This window comes from Hordeum vulgare, chromosome 7H (assembly GCF_904849725.1).
Source record: "Hordeum vulgare subsp. vulgare chromosome 7H, MorexV3_pseudomolecules_assembly, whole genome shotgun sequence".
Taxonomy (NCBI): Eukaryota; Viridiplantae; Streptophyta; class Magnoliopsida; order Poales; family Poaceae; genus Hordeum; species Hordeum vulgare.
The window spans coordinates 507,227,799-507,243,814 of NC_058524.1; the positions used below are offsets into that span (position 1 = coordinate 507,227,799).

At 42.3% G+C, this 16,016-nt stretch overlaps 1 pseudogene; it reads left to right on the plus strand.

Moving 5' to 3' along the window:
* LOC123409176 overlaps nt 1-6,286 on the plus strand; it is a 30,670-nt pseudogene extending 24,384 nt beyond the window's left edge.
* The last annotated feature ends 9,730 nt before the right edge of the window (nt 6,287-16,016 follow it).

A 16,016-nucleotide genomic window follows, 5' to 3' on the forward strand; every position in this document is an offset into this window, starting at 1 on the left:
ATGAGCTAAAGTACACACCACGGCCTGTCTACCGCATTCTCTGCAGTGTGCTAGCGCCAATAAAAGGCCATGATGATGACGAAGATGTCGTCGGCCTCATGAAGAACATCCTCTTCAACATCATTCACGGTATCCCCATGAATATCCATGATTTCTTCTTGAGGACTTTGGCTGACAATGCAATGTGCCCCTATGATCACAAAATCTATGCACCATGGATCATGAGATTCCTCAGGACAAGGACAGGCATCAACTTTCACGCAGATTTCCAAAACCATGTTGGTTATATGCCTCCTATCCGAGTCAACAAGAAGACTTTCGAGCCTATTGAGGGAAAAGGAAAGTCTGTAATTGATGAAGGAAGCAGGCCTCTTGATGGTCAATTTAAAGAGCCCGATACATATTCCTCATGGGACGACACTGAGACTCGTCCGCCAAGCCCAGTTCCTCCTCGCGTGCTAAACACCAGAGAGCTTCTTCTCAGTCTTCATCAGAAGGTGGATCACAATCACAAATGGGTCAAACGTCAGTTTGGTGCCATTGTGAAAACCCTCACTGAGACACAGAACAGTGTCAAGCTTAATCATCACTATCTGCATGAGGTTTTTGATCGCACCTGGGCTACCCTTGCACATCTGAAGACCCAGACTGAGCTTGAAGAATTGAACTTTCAGCAGGACTTTGACTGGTCGTGGCCTCCCAAGAAGAAGTTTAGGCCCATTCCAGTGCCAGATCTTGAAGACAGTTCCTTCTCGTCCTTCCGCACTGCCGAATCTGATGAGGAACAACTTGACACCGCGACAGGCCCAAGGAAGAAGACTACACCCAAGAAGCGCCAAGGATCTTCCTCAACTGCCAAGCAATGAAGTCTTCACGGGCGTTAGTCCTCAGTTTGTCCCTTTTTGTCCATTGATGACAAAGGGGGAGAAACTTGAGAGTTAGTCTTCAAACGGGATTTATTTTTGGGGCTTACGAACTATATCTAAGTTACAAACTCTTGGCTCTTCTGAAGTTTTTATGTAATGAGTTGTAACTTAAGCCCGATGGTACTCTGACGCTTTTTTGAACGTTTTTCTTCGCATGCTTATTCCTCAAGTTTTAATGCACGCGTGCTGAAATTCGTCAGATACCATTTGCCATCATGCATCCTCATTTTCTTCATATGATATGTTATATGTATGCATGACTTACAAGATTCAGGGGGAGATCTCCATGATATAAATCATCAATGTGCATATGCTATAATAGCAAAATCCTCAAAGTATGCACATCTTCAGGGGGAGTCTCTGTGAATCTTGTTCTCAAAATCCTCAAATGAGTATTTACACTTCATATTTTTGATCCCTGTTGAAGACTTAACCTAATTGTCATCAACCACCAAAAAGGGGGAGATTGTAAGTGCATCTAGTGCCCCTTAGTGATTTTGGTGGTTTGAAGACTTATAGGTTAAGTATCTAATGTGTTTATGAGTGTACACAGGATCTATAAGTCATTGAGGAGTTTGAGATATTTGAAGAATATCGACCCCTAAAAATATATGTCTTCAGTTGAAGAAATTGGTCTGAAGCTGAAGAAATGAATCGCGAAGAATTTACGATGAAATTGATATTCCTCATGAAGATATTGATATTGAGAAGATCGGTGGTTCCTGAAGAAAATCGTTCTGAAGAAATTGAAGCGTGAAGATTTTCGTTTTCTGTTTTACTTTCTTCGCATTTGATGAATAGGAACACCGTACTGTTAAAGGGTGTCAAAGTAACACTAGGGAATGGATTTCCTCATGATGCTCAACCCAAGCCAAATCCTACCAAAAGCCTCAAGTGAGGAATATGAGTGACATGAGGACTCTCACAGTTGAGAGTCCCGACCGTTTCGATAAGCCACGCCAAGTCACTGATCTTATCCACTCCAACGGTCATATTATTTAAGGGCATTAATGTCAAATCATGTCGGGATGCTCCCAGGCTATAAATAGCCGCCCCCCACAACCACTAGCTGGTTGGCTGCTCCGTTCGAAACTGACACTTGTCATAAGAGCAACCCAAATTCCTCAGAGCCTACGAGAGTAAATCATCAGTGAGGAAATACACCACCCACCGAAACCACAAACCAAACCTAGTGATTGAGCATCACTGAAGAAGTTGTTCCTATGTGGGACTGAAGCCTTTTACCTTTGAGGACTGTGCATCCTCCAGACGGTTAGACGTCATGGTCTAGAGCAATCCAGCAATCAATTGTGGATCGCCGGGTGACCGAGTTTGTGAGGGTTTGGAAGTCTGCCCTGAAGACTTACCACGAGTGTTGGGCGAGGACTGTGTGTCCTTAGCTCAAGGAGAATATGGTAGGGACTGTGTGTCCCGAGACTGGGTGTCCTTTGGTTTAAATACCAAGCCGCTCCAAACCAGATGTACAACTGTCACATCAGTTGGAACTGGGTCATCAACAACAGTCTTCACCAAGAATCGGGTTCTAATTCCTCAACTCTTTACATTCTCTGTATTATGTGTTGATGACTTTCACTGTGACTGTTTGAAGAATTTGCTGAAGACTTTCTCTGAATTTCCTCAACCCCAAATTCTTCACTTGAGTAAATCATCATCTGTATTCTGCGTGCCTGCTTGCTGTGCAATCTGTTTTTATAATCTTCACTCTGTAATACTGCTGTTGTGAACAATTGCACAACTGATCCTTAACTGTTTCCGCTGTAAGTTAGTCATTAGTGAGGAATTTCCTCAAAAGGAATTTCCTCAGTGATGAAATTCTAAAAATCTCCTATTCACCCCCCTCTAGTCGATATAACGCACTTTCAATGGGCTAACCGTGATGATAGGAGAGAGGACGACTTCACATCTTTACAAGTTGTAAGGAAGCACTATTGCAGAAGAGTTGAGCTGAAGGAGTAGCAGTGGAGTCTGAGGGTGGCGGCGGGTTAGACCTGTCGGGTAGCTCTAAGTAAGTTAGAAATAAGACAATCCAAGTCCGGAGTACATGGAGGCTCGATGCATGGACGACTTCTAGGATGACGGAGAATATTCGTCAAGGTGGAGTTTGTTATATTTGTGTTGAATATTATGTATGCAAGGGTTACGTGGACTTGGAGTTGTAATTTGTGTGGATAGATACGAGTCGTGTAAGATTCGGACACGTTGTATCCTAGGCCTATTATATATCGAGGGACACCACACGCTGTAACTCATGACGACCGGATAGCAATAGGTAGGGGGGAGCCGGCGACTTGTGCCGGCGGCCGGGCTGCCGGTGTTACGTTATCTTGGGAAGAAGCGTCCGTAGTCAATGCCCCGGGGATCTAGCCATATCGATGAATCTCATTAATAAATATCGTGCCTCGGTGTGTCGTCTATGATCTTGCATTTGTGTCTTATTGTAACACATACGCCATCGGCCTCACCAACCCGGCGACGCCAGAACTTCAACGCGTGTACGCGCTTGCAGAAATCCTTCAGATTTTCGCCTGCATGTCTGAAGGGACAACCCAAAAAAGCAAGGTAAAACCAAGGAACATCCCAGCTGCACCAAACCCAAAGACTACTACTTCACCTGTTGATTATGTGCCTCCATCTACGCCAATCGCGACGATGCAGCAGATAGGATAGGTGCGATGCGGCATACCAAGAGAGGAACTGGTGGCCTCCAAGCTTATGGCAGGACAAGGGCCCCCCTCTTCGTCCTCTGCATAATTTAAATCCTCATGCCGTTAAATAAAAAGTGGAACATCCTAGTCTGGAATGTGCACGGAATAAATTATGATAAAAAACTATTAGCGATTAGGAATGCTATTGAACTATCTATATGTATGGTTATTTGTTTACAAGAGACTAAGCACAGAGAGTTTGATCAAAATTTTATTCGTACCTTCTGCCCAAAACAATTTTGATAAATTTAAATATTTTCCATCTCGTGGAGCATCCGGCGGTATTATCACAATATGGAACAGTTCGGCACTGGATGGCTCTCTAGATTTCTCTGATTTACTTTCTTTGGGGATTTCATTCAACTCTAGAACTTCTGGGCATTCTTGGACTCTGTATAATGTTTATGGCCCGTGTCGTGGTGCCAAAAGAACCTTATTTACAGATTGGATGTACGATCTGGATATCCGAGACTGAAGATTGGACCCTTGTTGCAGATTTTAGCTTTATTCTTTCACCTCAAAATCGAAATAGATCGGGCAGTGATACAAATGACATTCTTCTCTTCAATGATATTATTAGATACCAAGCGCTCTTTGAAATTCCATTGAAAGGACATTCCCTTAGATGGAGCAATATGCAAGAAGACCCGCTCCTCGAACAGATTGACTGGTTTTTAACGTCGAGCCACTTGACACAAACCTGCCCAATTACCCGTGTTACAGTCCATGGTAAGCGTGTGTCAGATCACTCCCCGTGTGTCATCAATATTGAAACTAGCATCCCGAAAAGCAAAATCTTACGGTTTGAAGTATTAGATAAATCACCCGGTATTTATGGATGTTGTGCGGACCTCTTGGAATAAGCCATGCTATGCAAAAAATAGTGCAACGCCCATGTGCAGAAAAATGAAGAACCTAAGATATGACTTCAAAAACTAGAGTAAGGGGATTTCCTGTCTCATCTCTTATTTACTAATTAGAGGCACCTTTCATCATCTCTCATTAATCCACATCATCGAAATTAATTCAACCATTAGATTGTACTCCCTTCATTACATTATATTGGGGGTATTTTTCCACAATTAGAAGAAAATAAGAAGCATGACATTAATTAGCCTATTAATTGGGGTGTTTTGAAAACCGTCTTCACCAATGCATGCGACGAAGTCGCTCGTTTAGTGGACGGGGGTTACTAATGCGTCAATTTTATGATTAATTAGGCGCTTTTACAGCTCGTCGGCTCGGTTTTTCCTATCAATAAAAAAACGTCTAGGTCCGAGAGCCCTATGAGATACGTCCAATATACTGTGATGGAGGGAGTATAATTTATGATCAGGATAAGAGAAGAACTTACGTAATGTAGATGATGTCGCCCCATAGGAAACTGTATATGACACGTAAGTCCTACTCCCTCCGTCCTAAATTTTTTGTCTTAAGTTTATCTACAAATGAATGTATGTAAATAGTAAAACATGACTAGATACATTCATATGTAGACAAATTTAAGATAAGAATTCTGGGACGGAGGGAGTACATTTCAAAGAAGAACTTACGTAACGTAGATGATGTCGCCCTATAGGAAACTGTATATGACACGTAAGTCCTACGTAAGAAATGAGGAAAGTATCACGTACAAAAAAGTGAACGCCTCACTTACAAAAGAAATATCTCTCCCTAATAATAAAGCAAATAGGGTTTCCATCGTACGTCGTGCATATTTTGCAAAAAATTCCCTTTATTTTTCAGTAATTAACCCGTCGTCCCTCTTTAAGTGAGGGACCAGGAAAACGTTTCGTTGCGCGCCGAGTTTGCAAGTGCGACACCTTCTGCAACAGTTGGGGCATCCGCCGCTACATCACCTTGGACCCTGGAGCAGCTCGAGAGGGCGGCGCTCAGCGCCATCCACGCCGACTCCATCACCGTGCGCAGCACCGTCACGATCCACCAGGCGCGGAGGAGGAGCCTCGCGATCAACCACCCGGGCCTAGCCCAGATGCCACCGCCGCCGCCGTCGGACCACGGGATGAATGCCCTCAGGTTCCTCGCCAGCGGCAAGGCCCCCTTCGACGTGCGCTTCGACGTAGACGACGAGATCTTCGAGGCGCACCGGATGGTGGTGGCCGCGCAGTCGGCGTGGTTCGAGGGCCTCCTCTACGGCCACGGCCGCGAGGCCGGGAAGGACATACTCGAGGTCGGCGGCGACACCGTCACCGCGGAGGCGTTCCGCGGCGTGCTTCACTTCATCTACACCGACGAGCTCCCCGTTGAGGCCACCAAGGGGAGGGGGTCGTACGATTTGATGGTGCGGCTGTTCGAGGCCGCCGACTACTACCTCATCAAGGACGAGTTGAAGCTGATGTGCGCGTGTAGGCTGGGCGAGTTCATCAAGGACTCCACCGTCAAAGCGCTCATGGAGATCGTGGAGGCCTACTCGTGCAAGCTACGTAGCGTGCAAGGACCTCTTGCAGGCGTGCCAGAACTTTGCGGCGCGCAGGGGACTGAGGTTGCTGCCGAACCTAGAAAACATGCAGAGCGCCATAAAGAGGGGATTGTTGGCGTCCAGCTCCAGCGGCGCCCTGCTCCCGCGACGGGGAGGATCATGGACGAGTGTCGGCTCCGTCGACGAGCAGCTGAGTGAAATTTTCTTGCATGCATGCATGCATATGGTATGTACACTTCCTACTATCTAGGGTAAACTATTAGACTACATTTATTATAGGGCGGGTTGTATAATGATCTATCGATATAGCTAGGCCACACATGCATCCACGCGCCGACCAGCGCCTCGTGCAAACTAGGAAGGAGGACCGAGAGGGACAGGCGAGGGGCCAACACATGAAGAGAAAAAGAGTAAGCTCTGAAGAGACACGCGGAGAGCACGAGGAAGAAGGTCGAGGCAAAACACTACTCTGACCACTTGGTTCACGCTAGCTAATACCTCTGTTATTTCGTCGTATGTAATTATGCTGGCTGCTCGTGGGATATCCAGACTGAAATGTTCCATAAATATATTTCGTTTGTCCACGGGCGACCAGGTATAAATTTATGCAGCCTAAATTAGTGGGCGTGGTCTTGAATCATGGTTATTGGATTAAGAGCGTGTTTTTTCCCATTGCAACGCACGAGCTCTTTTGCTATTAATAAAAAGAAGCGAAGCCTCGCGTACTAAAAACAGAAATGCCTCACGTACGAGAAAAAAAAAGAAGCCTCACCTAAGCAAAACATCCACCCGGTCCTAGGAATTAAAAATTATATGCAGAGACGTGCTCCCCATGGTCTTACTACTTAGTTGAAAAAAAATCTGCCGCCATATCTCTACGTTTCCTTCAACCCTTTAGAAACGAGATTGCATCCGCCTAAGAATCCATATGTGTTAGGATCTGTTTGAAACCATAATAGATTATAATAATCTGGATTATGAAGATAAATTATATAATCTGATTTATAAAAATAATCTAGGTGAATATGTTTGGAGGCCAGATTATATAAACTGTAATCTAGGTTTTACATTGCATAATGACCTGTCTACCCTCTGTTTTATTTTAAAAGAAGAGGGTAGCGGTGGTAGAAATGTTATTATCTTCAACTTTACAAGGGTAATGGGTCATTAGCAATCCATAAACTGATTTTAGCTGGTATAGAGTAGATTATGAGTTTTTAATAATTTATCCATCTAGTTTCTATAATCTACACTATAAATTGTCCTGTTTGGAGACATAATAAATTATAAAAACTGGATTATATAATGTAGGTGGTTTCAAACAGGGCCTTACATTAGAAAACATAAAATATAAGCTCACCTAACATATTAAATACTTTTCTAGAAAAGTAGGGATGGAGTTACCCATCCATGCGTGACACACTAGGTAAGTATATTGTGCATACATGCATCTATGTATGCGGATTATTTTTTCTGATCAAAAAATGACTATGCACACAATCACGATGCATATATGCGTCTACTATACAAATCATGCATGTATATATATTCCCGAATCTGTATGTGACACGAACAGTGTTTTCATAAAATATTAAAAGCCCACTGTAAAAAAGTTCTAAAACTATGTAGCAAACATGCGTAATAAGAAATCCTAAAATATATTTAAAATAAATCAAGATTGCTAAACTGTGCAGGCGCATAAGAGATACATTGATTTAAGAAATGAGGGGTCTAGATAAAGTTTCATATTTAGGACACTTATGGATAAGTGCATGCCAATGAAGATCACTTAATTAAGTAAAAAATATAATTTATTAGTAGCCAAAGAAAACCATTGTTATTGTTTTTCCCGATGAATCAGTTGGGATCATGGATCAATTTCCCAAAATGTACAAACCACTTTCAAAATCCTAAAGGTGGGCATCCAATAATTTATTGGAACATTTAGAATAGAGAAGGGCAAGCTTCTAGAAATTTACAGGTCAAAGCAAATTTCTCATTTTAATATTGAAATATATATATATATAAGGATGACCTCTAGAACGATGCGATCCAGGTGAAAAAAAGTTGACCAGAATGTTCTTTGGCAATTTATTGGAAAGACAAATAAGGCTTTCAAAAGTTTAATAACAATCTTCCAGAAGTTCGATGATTTTTAAATATTATAAAAGTACAAGGGTAATCTTGAAGTGAGACATGTCTCATAATGAAGCATGAGACTTAGTGGCACTTGACTGGTGGGACGCCGATGTGTTACATAGGTTTATACTCCCTTCGTTTCTAAATATAGGACCTTTTAAAAATTGTACTATAAACTACATACGGATGTACATAGACATATTTAGAGCATAGATTCACTCATCTTGTTTCGTATGTAGTCTTCTAGTGAAATACTTAAAAGGTCTTATATTTTAGAACAGAGGGAGTATGTTTGTGTGCATGCACATGTGACATGTAAAGCGAGCGAGCGAGCGAGCGAGTGAGTGAGTGAGTGTGTGTGTGTGGAGAGAGAGAGCGAGGGAGCCCGTGCAGAGGGACGGAGAGACCATGTAGACAGAACTAAGAGTGATCGACTTTAGCTAACTCCTCCCAAAATGTTGGTAGCTCATATATGTTTTTGTCGAATATTTTAATCATACATATCATGTATATGCAAGCAGTAATTGTGTCAGTGTAACCAGTAGAAAGAAAAATAAAAAAGTAACAACGTTTCAGAACATTCAAAAGTAGATAATATATGCACAATAATGTTTACAACACATTTTCAATGTAGTTAGTCATTACAAAAGTTAGGAGTTAAATATATTAGGATGTCACCACTTTTGTTTGTGAGGCACAATGCGTAATAAAAAAATAAAAGATTATCCTGGTTATTCCGAGCATAATAGGAAGTAGGAAAATAGAAAACGTTATACACTATGAATATAAATAGTAAATGATGTTTGTAAATATTTTGTACTTTTCCTTCTACATGATTCAAACAAAACAATACTTATATAAAGTTCCTTTAACAATATTAAAATTTCCAAAAACTGCTAGCCCGTGGAGGAGCACGGGTTGATGACTAGTTGTACTAATTGAAAATTGCAACTGGGCTTGAAATGAGTTGGGTGGACCGGATGACCAAAGATCTCTCACTATTCGAGAAACCAATCTCCATAAAAATGTCAAGGCCCACCTACTCAAACTACTGGAGTATCAAAACCAATATTGGAGGAAACATGTATGATTCGTTATATAAATTTTGGAGAGGAAAACACAAAACTGTTCCAAGCCTTAGCCATGGAAAGATACAGGAAGAACTCCATAGCTTCACTTAAAAACAATAATGGAGATGTTGTTTCTAATCATGCCTCCATGAAAGAAATTTTATTCAGCTCATTCAAACAAAGACTAGGCGAGTCCTCTCCCCCACCATGAAATTTAACCTCGCGGGAATAATTAAAAAGATCGACGGCCTTGAGGCTCTTTCCACCCCATTCACTACTAAAGAAATTGATGACGTTGTGAAAACAATGCCTATTGATCGAGCACCCGGGCCGGATTGATTCAATGGGGCCTCCCAGAAATCTTGTTGACAAATCATCAAAATAGACTTCTCCAAATTGTGTGAAGATTTTTATCAGGACACTCTCAACATTAAAAGCATCAATTCAGGATACATCACACTAATTCCCAAGATTGGATCCCTTGAAACTGCGAATAACTACCGGCCCATCACACTCTTGAACTGTTGTCTAAAAATTATCACGAAATTTTTGACGAATAGACTAGAAACATTGATCCTTTGCATAGTGCTTAAAAATTAGTATGGATTCGACCGCTCTAGAATGACCCGAGACTGCCTCGTGTGGGTGTTTGAGAAATAGTTTTGCTCAAGCACGACTTCACGAAAGCGTTCGACATGATTGAGCACTCCTCAATGTTAGAAATAATGAAGCACATGGGTTTTGGTCAGAGATGGCTGGGTTGGATACATTTAATTTTCGACACGGGTACATCCTTGATCCTGTTGAACGGAGTGTCGGGTCGGCAGTTTCTTTGACGTTGGGGAGTGCGCCAAGGAGAGCCCATGTCCCCTTTCATCTTTGTCCTCGCAACGGACTTGCCGCACACCACTATAAATGACGTGCATAACCGTCAACTCATTGATCTGCCAATTCCAGCTCGGGGTGCAGCAGACTACCCCATGATCCAATAAGCCAACGACATAATTCTCGTCTTGCCAGCTTGTCCGCGCTAAATCAGTATCATGAAACAACTGCTGGTGGATTATGCGCAATCAATTGGACTCAAAATCATTTCTTTAGAAATCTCCTTTGCTCTCCCTGAACTTCCAACCAACACTAATGACAGAGCTAGCTGATTTGCTGCAATGCTCGATCGCTCGATGCCCTTCACTTACCTCGGACTACCAATGGGAACGACAAGACCTAGTGTGAGTGATCTTATGCCGGTAATCGATAGAGTGGAGCAAAAACTATCAAGTTTGCTATACATGTTGGACCCAAGGAGTAAATTAACCCTGCTCAACTCACTGCTTACCTCGATTGCTATATATCACATGTGCACAATTAAGGTTCCACCAAAACTAATTGAACATTTAGACAATATCAGAAGATGGTGCTTGTGGAGAAAAAGAACAAAGAATGGGGAGAGAAATAATTCGTTGGCAGCATGGGAGCTAGTGTGTCGCCCAAAGAACAAAGTGAGTTGGGAGTGTTGAATATTAAAGTGTAGAACACGGGATTAGTACTAAAATTCCTTCACAGCTTCTGCAACAAAAAAGATGTCCCATGGGTGAGCGTCCTCTGGTCCTCATATTATGAAGGGGTGGTGCCCCATTCCCAAGACCCTTGTGGATCATATTCGTGGTGAGATGTCATGTATTTTAGTGATATATATCATGGAATCACCCAAGTAAAAATTGGAAGAGGCGACATAGCCCCTTTTTGGAAAGACTTGTGGCATGATGAACTTCCGATGAACTCACACCCCCGGGCCTTCTCGTACACCCAGATGCCAAATGCCTCAATCGATGATTTCATTGGGATTGCTGCTTTAAGAGATGGATTTCATCTACCATTATTGCCACAGTCTAGAAGAGAGACCCTGGACTTACAAGAGATGTCGGCCCCTAGGAGCTTGAGATGGCTAGCCAATATATATAGACGTGTGTTTGAGGGGCCAAGTTTACCTTGTCTAAGTATTATCGCTTTTATTTTCAAATCGTCGAGGTGGACAAAGCATTTCAAATGATATGGAAGTTATGGTGGACAAAGCATTTCAAATGATATGGAAGTCATGATGGACAAAGCATTTCAAATATTTGCGTGGTTATTTTTGGCAGACAGAATTAACATGAAAAATATGCAAAAAATAAGACATTACAACGTGGCTGATAATGTTCAGTATGTACTCTATAATAGTGGAGAGGAGAAGACTGCTGAACATCTTTTCTTTGATTATGAGTTCAACAAAATTTGTTGGGATAAAACGGGCATGAACTTCACCTCTGCGGATGATGGAGTCACGAGGATCAATCTATTGCATGCTAGAAAAGGGAGGTGGACACGCCCAATGTTCAAGGAAACATTTGTTACAACAGCATGGAGCATCTCAAAGGAAAGGAATGGGGATATTTTCAAAAGGACCGACCCCCACGATTGAGACCTGGAACAAAAGATTCAAGAAAGACTGGGTGCTTTTAACTTATAGGTATAAGCCATCTCTAGTCCAGTTCATATATGTTTTTTCACACTCTGTAACTTAGGAATAGATTGACCTCCCCACACACACCTACCTCACGCACTGGTTGTGGGTGGTGTAAGGGATCGGACCAGTGAAAGCACACCATGTAAAATTCTATATGTGACTGGTGATTAATACAAAGTGAGTAGGAGCCTTTCCTACTGCCAGTTAATATTCATAAAAACTATTAACTAAAGTCATCACCTCTCCAAACCCACCATTATCAATAAAATCATAAGATTGAACACTCTCCGAATATGTGGGATTCTTATGTAAAGTTTACACACTTACAAATCCACTTTAATATTATTGTAAACGTTATTATCCGTAATACATTCACCACGAGGCTTGAATAAATTTTCAATATCAAAAGAAATATCATAACCCCAATGATGATCATTGCAATAAGTAGTGAACATAACAAAATTACCATCCCCAAGCTTGTGGCTTTGCATTCCGCTTGCACAATGGACTCACAATAAGTAGTGGACATAACAAAATTACCATCCCCAAGCATTAGAGTAACATCATTGGAATCATGATTTTTGGGAGCAAAGGAACTATAGGAATTTCATGTCCATAAGCATCATTAATATTGGCATCAGAGATAATTTGCTACCCATGGTGGTAGATACACACGGCCTAAATTTTTATCTCTAATTAATTTGGTAAATTATTTTTAAATATGAAAAATACCTCTATAGAGAATATATCATGGTTTTGTACCAGCCAAGCAAGCAAACATGCAATTATGCCAAAAAGGCAAGGAAAGAAGACTGAGAGAAGTGAGAAACACCCTTTCTACACAACGAAAAGACACATGTGTAAAAAAGGTAACAAAAAGACAAATAAAAGTTAGAAAAGGCCATTCATATAGAACAAAAATGCAATTGTGCCAATGCCACTGGAACTCGACACCTCATATATCAAAAAGGCACTAATACCAAAGGTTGTGTAGCTACCACCATGCATAGGAAATCGCCACTCATATTGGCACTATGGCCATAAGAATAGCAACCATGACATTCATTAAAAGGGGATATTTCAGTTGAATTAATGGGATCAAAATTTTCTTCCAAAGCAGCAACCATTCTCTCAATAAGTTCTTTAACATAAGCATAAGGAGCATAGTTTTCATAGCAATATTTAAGTATGTCAAAATTTTGAGATTTGTAAAGAGTAACATCATAGTTTTCGATAAAAGAAGCAACTTCATAAGCACCCTTAAAAGCAACCAATTCTTCAGTTTGTTTGATATCATAGTAATTGTAAACACCCTTGGCATAAGAAGATAGGACTTCATTATGATTAAACTCACATAGGTAGGGAAGGTGTTTTTTATGGTTCTCATAGCAATAGGTAAAATCATAAATGTCACACAAATTCCAAGCATAGCATTGCAAACAATTTATTTGACACCATAAGACTTCCCCCTTGTGAGATAACCAATAACGCATAAAATGAGCATGCTCATCGATTTATTTTATCTCACCTAAGCTAGTTGTGGTTTTAGCACGAGCATGAATGAATCAAACATGATCTAAGTAGAAAAGTTTATGTGGATCCATAACTCTTTACCTTCTATTTGTGTGTGATAACATGATTATTGCAAGCAAACAAGCAAACTAGCAAAGATAAATAATTTTGTGTTTTTGATTTTTATAAAGCAAGCTAAATATAACAACACATAAAAAGAAGAACACGTTAATAATACTTTGTGTGAAGTTACTTGATAGTAGGTTGGCGATACTTCCCGACAACGGCTCCAGAAATCCTTCTTGATACTTGTGACCTACGTTGGGTTTTCCGTGGAGAGGAACGGGTGATGCAGAAAAATATAGGTAAGTATTTCACTCAGTAGATAACCAAGGTTTATCAAACCAATAGGATGTTGGGGAACGTCGCATGGGAAAGAAAAAAATTCCTACGCGCACGAAGACCTATCATGGTGATGTCCATCTACGACAGGGGATATTCGATCTACGTACCCTTGTAGATCGCACAGCAGAAGCGTTAGTGCACGCGGTTGATGTAGTGGAACGTCCTCACGTCCCTCGATCCGCCCCGCGAACCGTCCCGCGATCCGTCCCACGATCTAGTGCCGAACGGATGGCACCTCCGCGTTCAGCACACGTACAGCTCGACGATGATCTCGGCCTTCTTGATCTAGCAAGAGAGACGGAGAGGTAGATGAGTTCTACGACAGCGTGACGGCGCTTCGGAGGTTGGTGGTGATCTGATCTCGGCAGGGCTCCGCCTGAGCTCCGCAGAAACGCGATCTAGAGGAAAAACCGTGGAGGTATGTGGTCGGGCTGCCGTGGCGAAGTTGTCTCAAATCAGCCCTAAAACCTCCGTATATATAGGTGGGAGAGGGGGGGCCTTGCCTTGGGGCTCAAGGAGCCCCAAGGGGGTCGGCCGATCCAAGGGGGGGAGTCCTCCCCTTCCAAACCGAATCCAACTAGGTTTGGAAGGTGGAGTCCTTTCCCCTTTTCCCACCTCCTCTTTTTTTTTTCTTTTTCTCTTTGATTTTCTTCCTATGGAGCATAGGGCCTTCTTGGGCTGTCCCACCAGCCCACCAAGGGCTGGTGCGCCATCCCAAGGCCTATGGGCTTCCCCGGGGTGGGTTGCCCCCCCCCCCCCCGGTGAACACCTGGAACCCATTCGTCATTCCCGGTAACTCCGAAAACCTTCTGGTAATCAAATGAGGTCATCCTATATATCAATCTTCGTTTCCGGACCATTGCGGAAACCCTCGTGACGTCCGTGATCTCATCCGGGACTCCGAACAACATTCGGTAACCAACCATATAACTCAAATACGCATAAAACAACGTCGAACCTTAAGTGTGCAGACCCTGCGGGTTCGAGAACTATGTAGACATGACCCGAGAGACTTCTCGGTCAATATCCAATAGCGGGACCTGGATGCCCATATTGGATCCCACATATTCTACGAAGATCTTATCGTTTGAACCTCAGTGCCAAGGATTCATATAATCCCGTATGTCATTCCCTTTGTCCTTCGGTATGTTACTTGCCCGAGATTCGATCGTCAGTATCCGCATACCTATTCCAATCTCGTTTACCGGCAAGTCTCTTTACTCGTTCCGTAAAACAAGATCCCGCAACTTACACTAAGTCACATTGCTTGCAAGGCTTGTGTGTGATGTTGTATTACCGAGTGGGCCCCGAGATACCTCTCCGTCACACGGAGTGACAAATCCCAGTCTCGATCCATACTAACTCAACGAACACCTTCGGATATACCTGTAGAGCATCTTTATAGTCACCCAGTTACGTTGCGACGTTTGATACACACAAAGCATTCCTCCGGTGTCAGTGAGTTATATGATCTCATGGTCATCGGAACAAATACTTGACACGCAGAAAACAGTAGCAACAAAATGACACGATCAACATGCTACGTCTATTAGTTTGGGTCTAGTCCATCACGTGATTCTCCTAATGACGTGATCCAGTTATCAAGCAACAACACCTTGTTCATAATCAGAAGACCCTGACTATCTTTGATCAACTGACTAGCCAACTAGAGGCTTGCTAGGGACAGTGTTTTGTCTATGTATCCAGACATGTATATAAGTCTTCATTCAATACAATTATAGCATGGATAATAAACGATTATCTTGATACAGGAATTATAATAATAATTATATTTATTATTGCCTCTAGGGCATAATTCCAACAGTCTCCCACTTGCACTAGAGTCAATAATCTAGCCCTCACATCATCATGCGAATTACATTGTAATGAATCCAACACCCATACAGTTCTGGTGTTGATCAGATCCGTGTGCACTTTGCATATATTTACGTCCTCCCCTTCGACGTAGTCGCGGATGAGGTTGAAGCGTCGTTTGATGTGTCTGGTCTTCTTGTGAAACCATGGTTCCTTTGCTAAGGCAATGGCACCCATGTTGTCACAGAACAAGGTTATTGGATTCAGTGCGCTTGGCACAACTCCAAGATCCGTCATGAACTGCTTCATCCAGACACCCTCCTTAGCCGCCTCCGAGGCAGCCATGTACTCCGCTTCACATGTAGAATCTGCTACGACGCTTTGCTTGGAACTGCACCAGCTTACCGCACCCCCATTAAGAATAAATACGTATCCGGTCTACGACTTGTCAAAGCTTGCACCGACGTAACCCTTTAC